The sequence below is a fragment of the Orycteropus afer genome, unplaced genomic scaffold, assembly GCF_000298275.1.
Source record: "Orycteropus afer afer isolate SDZICR_OR568_19922 unplaced genomic scaffold, OryAfe1.0 scaffold00074, whole genome shotgun sequence".
Taxonomy (NCBI): Eukaryota; Metazoa; Chordata; class Mammalia; order Tubulidentata; family Orycteropodidae; genus Orycteropus; species Orycteropus afer.
In genome coordinates, this window is record NW_006921661.1 from 6,426,643 (window position 1) to 6,436,670 (window position 10,028).

The following is a 10,028-nucleotide window of genomic DNA, read 5'->3' on the forward strand; positions in this document are numbered from 1 at the left end:
TTGGGGCTGGTATCTTGGAACTTGGCTCTTGGAATGTTCCCAGTTAACAAATAACTGCTAAAGGTGACTGTTCACAGGTTGTTTGAACATAATGTTTTATGCTGGATATCTGCTTTTCTTCTGGGTGTCTGGAATTTTTTGGTAAATGGTAAGCAAAGGGTGCTTAAATGACCAGCCAATAAAAACTGTGGACACTGAATCTCTAATGGACTCACTGGGTAAAAACAGTGCACACTTCATACATTTTTGTTGTCAGGGATTGTGACCTCTCATCAGAGGAAAAACGCATAAGGAAGCCTGCCTGCATGTGGACACCTTCAGACTCTGCCAGTGTTTTTTTCCTGTATGATCTGTATGTGGATACAGTATATATACTACATACTGTATCACTTTATCCACCACATGCCAGTTTGTCCTACTGTGGTGGCTTGTGTGTTGCTGTGAGGCTGGAGGCTATACAACTGGTATTTCAAGTACCAGCAGGGTGACTACTGGTGGACAGGTTTCAGCAGAACTTCTAGACTAAGACAGATTTGGAAGAAGGAAGGGGCCACCTACTTTTCAAAGAACTGGCCAGTGAAAACCTCATGAATAGCAGTGAAACACTATCCGATACAGTGCCAGAAGATGAGCCCCTCAGGTCAGAAGGCATTCAAAATAAGACTGGGGAAGAGCTGCCTCCTCAAGTACAGTTGACCTTAATGATGTGGATGGAGTAAAGCTTTCAAGACTTCCATTTGCCAACATGGCAAGGCTCAAAATGAGAAGAAACAGCTCCAAACAACCATTAATCATCACAACATGGAATGTACAAAGTATGAGTCTTGATAAATTGGCAATTGACTGGTTTTGGCCATTCTGAATCAGACAACCATATGATCTACTATGCCAGTAATGACAAATTGAAGAGGAACAGTGTGACATTCAACACAAAGAATGTTGCAAGATCTATCCTGAAGTACAATGCTATCAGTGATAGGATAATATCCATATGCCTACAAGACCAGTTAATACTACTGTTATTCAAATTTAGACACCAACCACCAAAGCCAAAGGTGAGGAAATTGAAGATCTTTACCAACTTCTGCAGTCTGAAATTGACCAAACATGCAATCAAGATGTATTGATTATCACTGGTAATTAGAATGCAAAAGTTGGAAATGAAGAATCACTGGTAGTTGGAAAATATGGCTTTGGTGAAAGAAATGACACTGGAGATCGCATGAATGCACAGAATTTTGCAAGACCAATGACTTCTTCATTTCAAATACCTTTTTCCAACAATATCAACAGTGGCTATACACGTGGACCTCACCAGATGGAACACACAGGAATTAGATCGACTACATCTGTGGAAAGAGGCGATGGAGCAGCTCAATATCTTCGGCCAAAACAAGGCCAGGAGCTGACTGTGGAATAGACCATCAACTGCTCATATCCAAGTTCAAGTTGAAGCTGAAGACAATTAAATCCATGAGAGCCAAAATATGACCTTGATTATATCCCACCTGAATTTAGAAACCATCTGAAGCACAGATTTGACACACTGAACACCAATGAGTGAAAACCAGATGAATTATGGGATGGCACCAAGAACATCATACATGAAGCAAGCAAAAGGTCATTAAAAAGACAGGAAACGAAGAAAAGTCCAAAATGGATGTCAGAAGAGTCTCTGAACCTTGCTTTTGAACAGAGAGTAGTAGCTAAAGCAAATGGAAGAAATGACAAGATAAAAGAGCTGAACAGAAGATTTCGAAGGGCAGCTTGAGAAGACAAAATCAATTATTACAGTGAAATATGCAAAGATCTGGAATTAGAAAACCAAAAGAGAAGAATATGCTCAGAATTTCTCAAGCTGAAAGAACTGAAGAAAAAACTCAAGGCTTGTGTTGCAATATTGAAAGATTCTATGGGCAAAATACTGAATGATGCAGGAAACACCAAAAGATGGAAGGAATACAGAATCACTGTACCAAAACAAATTGGCTGATGTTCATCCATTTCAGGAGGTAGTATATGATCAAGAACCAATAGTACTGATAGAAGAAGTAAAAGCTGCACTGAAGGAACTGGCAAAAAACAAGGCTCCAGGAATTGATGGGATCACCCATTGAGATGTTTCAACTGATGCTGTGCTGGCACTTACTCGTCTATGCCAAGAAATTTGGAAGACAGCTACCTGACCAACTGACTAGAAGAGATCCATATTTATACCCATTCCAAAGAAAGGTGATTCCACCAAACCAAAACCAACCAAATGCACTGCCATGGAGTCGGATCCAACTCATAGCAACCCCTTCTTGGATTTCCGAGGCAGTATCACTACGGAAGTAGATTGCCCAACTTTCCTTCCAAGGAGTGGCTTGTGGGCTTGAATCACCAGCTTTCTGGTTAGCAGTCAAATGCCTCAGGCACCATGCCACCAGAGCTCCCCAGAATGTGGAAATTATTGAAAAATATCATTAATACCATATGCAAGTAAAATCTTGTTGAAGATAATTCAAAAATGGTGACAGCAGTATATTCACAGGGAACTTCCAGAAAGGCAAGCTGGTTTCAAAAGAGCACATGGAATGAGAGATAGCATAGCTGATGTCAGATGGATCTTGGCTGAAAGCAGAGAATACCAGAAAAATGTTTACTTGTGTTGTACTGACTATGCAAAAGCATCCAACTATGTGGATTATAACAAATTATGGATAACATTGAGAAAAATGGGAATTCCAGAATACTTCATTTGTGCTCAGCAGGAACCTGTGCATAAACCAAGAGGCTGTCGTTCTAACAGAACAAGGGGACACTGCATGGTTTGAAATCAGGAAGGGAAATGTATCAGGGTTGTACCCTTTCACCATACTTGTTCAATCTGTATGATGAACAAATAATCCTAGGAGCTGGGCTATATGAAGAATGCAGCATCAGGCTTGGAGAATGTCATTAACAACTTGCGATATGCATACATCACCTTACTTGCTGAAAGTGAAGATGACAAGACTACAGTCTTGAGTATGAATTACACCCTAACATAAAGAAAAAGAAAATCCTCACAACTGGACTAATAAGCACCATCATGATAAATGGAGAAAAGATTGAAGTTGTCAAATATTTCCTATTACTTGGTTCCACCATTAACGCCAACAGAAGCAGCAGTCAAGAAATACGTAAATGACATATTGCACTGGCAAATATGCTGCAAAGGACATCTTTAAAGTGCTGAAGGGCAAAGATGTCACTTTGAAGACTAAGGTGGACCTAATCCAATTCATGGTATTTTCAATCACCTCATATGCATGTGAAAGCTGGACAATGAATAAGGAAGACTGAAGAAGAGTTGATGCTTTTGAGTTGTGGTGTTGGCAAAGAACACTAAAGTACCATGGACTGCCAGAACTAACAGATCTGTCCTGGAAGAAGTGCAGCTAGAATGCTCCTTGGAAGTGAGAATGGCCAGACTTTGTCTCGCCTGCTTTGGTCATGTTGTCAGAAGGGACCATTCCCTGGAAAAGGATATCATACTTGGTAAAGTGAAGGGTCAGCAAAGAAGACTCAACTAGATGGACCGACACAGTGGCTGCAATGATGGGCTCAGGTATAGCAGGGATTGTGAGGCTGGCCCATGAGCAGGCAGTGTTTAGTTCTGTTGTACACAGGGTGGCTGTTGAGTAGGAGCCGACTTGACAGCACTAACAAATATAGCAAATGCAGGGGTGGTCTTGGGGCCCCTCATTCCAAACCATGTATATAGTTTAAAAACATTATATATATATGTTGTTGTTGTTATGTGTCATCGAGTCAGACCCGACTCATAGTGACCCCTCCTTGGGTTGCCGAGACAGTATCACTATGGAAGTAGATTGCCCAACCTTCCTTCCGAGGAGTGGCTGGTGGGTTTGAACTGCCAACCTTCTGGTTTAGCAGTCAAGTGCCTTAGGCACTATGCTAGCATATATATGTGTGTGTGTGTGTGTGTGTATATATATATATATATATATAAACATACATATTGTTAATGGACACATGTATGAAGGAAATGCATAGGAATACTAAATACCAAATTCAGAGTAGTTACTTCTAGAAGGCAAGATACCTAAAGGGCTTCAATTGTATTGGTAATGTTTATTTTTTAAGGTGGGAGTGGATCCAAAGGCATTCATTTTACTCTTCTTTAAGCCCTATTAGCCTGAAATACTTTTTTTATAAAACTGGCTCATAGAAAGTCTTAGGGTTCTTCACTAGAATTCTCTCTCCAAGCTGACCACCATCAACCCTGTCAATCACCAGATCAACTTCAGAGAAGCATCTAAAGCTAACACCAACTCTTCCCTCTCAGTTTGGATCTTTGACTGATGAAAATTCTGATAGTCTCAGTCCCAAGACAGTGAGGTTTGTAGTAAACCTCACAATCTCTATATTGTGTTCCTGGAAAATTGTTCACGATTGTTAGGACTTCCCAAGTGGGACATAGGTTGACAGTGTCCCTAATGTGGCCTTCTAGACACCTTGTAGGCCTCATAGTTAGTTCAATAATAATTGAGACTTGTCCTTGCTTTTGGCAACACTGCCTGATGGCAATCCCATAAATCCATACTTACATCAAATGACTGAACAACAACTGTGGGAATGGGGGTGGAGAAGTTATCTGCCAAATTTCGACAAGGATTTTGTGTGGGAGTGCAGGAGTTGGAAGTGACCTGATGTCTCTAACAGACTCCTCAGTAAAGTTAAAAGGAATGGCTATGAAACTGTAGTCAGAGCCACCTGGCTGGGAATGGCAGACCCAGAAGTCACTTAAATTGAAGGTGCTTATAACAGTTTGAGAAAGTCATACTGGGTGATTTTCCTTTGGGATGAAGCTTCTAGGAGCTGCCTCTTTGTCCAATCAAGATCTAAGATCATAACAGTCTAACAAGAGAATGCAAGTGGCCAAACAAGAATTCAATTTGAAAACTCCAGACACTCTTTTAAGGAGTTCTGGTGGCATAACGCCTAAGGCATTTGACTGCTAACCAGAAGGCTGGCAGTTCAAACCCACCAGCCACTCTACAGAAGGAAGACAGGGCGATCTGCTTCCATAAAGATTTTCTGCCTTGGAAACCCAAAGGGGGTCACTACGAGTTGGAATCGACTCGATGGCAGTGAAACTGGTTTTGAGATGCTCTTTTGGCTGTGTTGCCACCTAGAGGATATTAACAACCATGCTGGTCTGTAGATGCTGTTAAGGGGAAAAAAAAAAAAATCATGTTTAGTAATGGTTATGGCAGAATATTCAATTTTCAAAATAAATCATCCCACCCCTCTCCCTCTGATCACTATTTAGTAGGCCACCAAGAAGAAATGAATCTTTTCTGGAGACAGGTAATTCAGTGGCCAAATTGCCCTACTAAAGTATACAAACCAGGATGAGATAATGGAGGTAGAGTCAAAAATCCGAGTTCATTTTTGAGATGCTTATTCTAACACTTAACAATACCAGATGCTGTGGTGGGTTGGAGGAAGGGTCATTAAATACCTTATCAAACCACTGTTGAGTGATTTTTGCAATAAAAGGTGCATCCTTGTGACTGCAAATGGCCAAAAAATCCAAATGGCATGGCCAGAGTTGGCTGACCAAACTGGAACAAGACTGTAACCTGAGAAAGTGTCAACAGTAGTGAGGCACTACTGACAGTCCCAAGAGGGAGTCAAAGGTCTGATGTGGCCATGCTCCATGCTATGTGGCCTCACTCACTACCAGATAAATGGGCAGGAGTCGTAAGTCTGCCATGCAGCAATAGCCTATGCATCAGAAATAGAGTCCTTTACTTTATGGCCAGTCTAGGATAGTAGATGTATTGCCATGTCTGGTACCATGACAGATCCAGGCAGCAATGGTGGCTATCTGAGGGGTGCAGGCTCAATCAGTAGCTTGATTCCAGTCTCTCTCATCAGAGAATGGGCCTTCACTGTGGGTATCTATGTGAGTGATGCAGATGATTCAGTTGACAGTTGCATTCCCACAGTTTATGGCCCCAAAAAAGAACCTCTTTAATCTGAGAGTTTATATAGTCTTCCAAAAGGCAGACCAGAAGACAAGGCCATTGGTAATAGCCCAATAGTGAGTAAAAAATGTAACATGTCTGGTCCTTAAGAATATTATCTAATGCAAGAGTGACAACTTTTAATTCAGTCCATTGTGCCTTACTGCAATCTTCCAGAATTGTCACTGGACACCAATAGCCTGTAACTTCATTGAACCATCAGTGAACCAGGTCCAAGTATTTGGGGATGTCTGTGAATCAAGGGCCTTACGAACCAGCAGCTTTGCTTCAGGTGGCAAGAGCAGTGGGTGGATTTCCTATAAGGGGTTGTCGTTGTTATGTGCCATCAAGTCGGACCTGACTCACAGTGACCCCTCCTTGGGTTTCTGAGGTGGTATCGCTAGAGAAGTAGATTGTCCAACCTTCCTTCTGAGGAGTGGCTGGTGGGTTTGAACCTCCAACCTTCTGGTTAGCAGTCAAGTGCCTAAGGCACTATGCTACCAGAGCTCCTTACAAGGGGGTAGCTGTCACTTTTCAAGTAAAACCACGATGGCCAGGCCAGGTATATACCCAAACACATCATTTTCATGTGAGTAGGGAAGTTTGCTATGACCTTTTTCATTAGTCATTAAGTCTGAGTGTACCAAAATGGGAATGTTAGGCCAGTATTATATGACTCCCATTGAGTTAGACATTCAGTTTCAACAATTTGGAAAAGATGCCGTTCTGTCTCTGCAGGAACATACTCTGGGCCCAGATTAGAGATTTTAATCCCACTAGCTATAAAACAAATTATTCAACTTTTATGTCTTAGTTTCCTATGAGTAAATACTTGTTGTTGTTATGTGCCATGGAGTTGGAGCCGACTCACAGCGACCCCTCCTTGGGTTTCTGAGGCAGTATCACTATGGAAGTAGATTGCCCAACCTTCCGAGGAGTGGCTGGTGGGTTTGAACCGCCAGCCTTCTGGTTAGCAATTAAGTGCCTTAGGCACTATGCTACCTGATTATTAGCGAGTTAATACCTGTGAAGTACTTGGAACACTACCTGGCACAAAGTAGAGTGTTATTATTGTTGTTGTTACCACTGTAAAACTGGGAGTTCTGAGCTATAGATTCGAAGGGAACTCTAACCATTACAATAGCCTAGAAACAAAAGGAATTTGTACTAGTAAGACTGTTAACACTTGCTGCTCTGGGTTCATGACAAAATATTATGAGTTCAGCCTGAGTTTAAAGTATCTGAGCAATTTCAGATCAGGACCATCAAAACTACTATGACTCTATTTTTTTTTTTTTTTTAACATCTTCTTTCCTTTTATTGAAAAAAATTTTTAGAAAATGGCAGTTAATAAAGGGCACAAACAGAAATATACTAGTGGTAAACATACAAATATAAAACTAAAAAGGCCATTGGCTTTTTTAATTGGTTAAAAGCACATAATGTAACAGGCATAACGTTTGTTTTTAACAAATTAAAAAGCTGTTGTTTTTTTTAAATTTCTCCAAGTCAAATATATATACACCCACAAAAATGGTGTATGAAGGAAAGCTGTCATACACAAGAAGTTGTATCCTGAATTCCTAAGTAGAACAGCTGTAACAGAAATTAACACAGTAAAGTCAACAACAGGTTAACAATTAAAAAACCTGATTCTTACCATCATCTGACATACTATAGGTATTTACTTACTTATTGTGTATCTTCTGTAACCCCTTATTAGAATGTAAACTCCATGAAGGCAAGAACATGCATGTATCCCATGAATCTAGAATAGACCTTGGCACATAGTTCAAGCTCAATAAGTATTTGTCAAATAAATGGATGGATATTTAGAAAGCAATAAGTGATATAATACAGGCTTATAAAAAATAGGCATAGAAACAACAGTAGCTATCTCTGCCTGGGGAAACTGAGAGAACAGTCAAAAGATATTTGAAATTGAAGAAAAACTAAAGATTTGCCAGGTATGGAAGTAGGAAAAAAAAATTCTAGGTGGAAGGCAAAAAAGAAGTCAGAGGCATGATGTGAACCAGGCTCTGATCTAGTATCATAACAATATGACCAAAAGGGACTAAGTAGGATGATATTTTGATTAAAACAAAGATGATGTGATGACTGAACGTGGAGGACATGAGAAAAGGAACAGTTCAAAGTTTTGAGCATGTCTAATGAGGTGTATATGGTATTAGCAGTGAGAGGGACTGAGGAAGAGAAACAGGGTTCATGACAAAATATTATGAGTTCAGCTTGAGTTTAAAGTATCTGAGCAATTTTCAGATCAGGACACTCAGCACACAGCTAGAAAAAGGAACTGAAACTCAGAGAAGTAGACAAGACCACTTAAGGAAAACATACCAAGTGAGAAGAGAACAGCACCAGAGGATTCAAACCCACATCCTGTTGTCTTAATCTAGCTGTAAATCAAACCAAACCTATTGCCTTCAAGTTGATTCCAACTTATGGTGACCCTGTGTATGACAACACATAACTGCTTCATAGGGTTTTCTTGGCTGTAATCTTTATAGTAAAGAGCCCTGGTGGTACAGTGGTTAAGTGCTAGGCTGCTAATCAAAAGGTCAGTGGTTCAAACCCATCAATCACCATGCAGGAGAAGGATGAGACAGTCTGCTTCCGTAAAGATTACAGCCTTGAAAACCCTATGGAGTAGTTCTCCTCTGTCCTACAGGATCACTATGAGTCAGAACCAACTTGATAGCACAAAAAAACAATCTTTATGGCAGCAGATTGCTAGGCCTTTCTTCTGTGGCACCACGGGGTGGGTTCAAACTGGTAACCTTTATGTTTTACTTGACAAGCACCCTGTGGAACATGGACAGGTATAGGTCCATGAAATAAAAGCTTGTTCTTCACCCCAAAGTTTGAGAAGTAGTATTCTTATTCATCACTGCTTTCATCAAATCCCTGACTTCTTGTACCTGAGACCAAACACTTGTTATGTGCTAAGATCATTTGCACATCTGTGTTTATGACCTCTGAGCTAAAGGAATAATAGCTAATAAGATAATAAAAGACTGACAACGAATAATCATGTATGGGGAAATCAGTATTGAGGGATGTCAGTAACAGACAGGGGACACTGACACTCTGCCCATGGTTCTTACATTATTGTCATTATTGTCTGATCATTATCATTAATTATTAAGTTCATTTCTAAATGTTGACTTAGACTGATTTTAATTGACTCCATGCACGCATGCATGCACACATGTGCACACACATAAGCATACTAAGCCAGAGTCAAAGTCTACCTATAAATGAAATCTCAGATAGAAGGGGGCAGATCCAGGGCTCAAACTCTTCTGTCAAGACTCCAAAGCCTCAACTCTTAACAATCACTGCCTCTCTGCAGATGTGGGGGAATGCACATACACGCATGCATAAATATTCATTTAAAATTACTAATGCCAGACAAGTAAAACCTACATGAACTTTCATTAACCATAGGCACCTTATCTGTGATACAACAGTTTAATCTTTAGCAGTATTTCTGTTTACATATGGATGTGAAAGAATCTCTCTTTTTTCCTAATGTGTGAAACCTTCTCCCAAGAGAGATGAAAAATAAATAGAGCTGGCTCGTGACATTTGTTAAAATTTTCTACATACATTATCCTGTTATCTGCTAATAAAGTTAGTTTTAAAGCAAAAACAAAAACTGTTTCTTCAAATGTTACATGGCACAAAGATACATTATATATAAAGTTACTGCTAGGTATAAAGGAGGATGTCTGTACTCTTTTGGCAAAAATGCTTTTCCAGAAGAACAAATCAAAACAACACACTCAGCAAACTGAGGCGGCTACAGCTAGACATCAGAACTACAACTTCTCATATCTGTGCTAGAAAATTCTATTTATCCTGAATGGACTACAATTTCAGAAAAACAGAGGCATTTTTCTTTTTTTTATACAATTCTTACTTTACTTTACCCATTTTAAGTTCTTTGTTTCTTACCCCCACCACTCTGTAATTTACCATGATCCA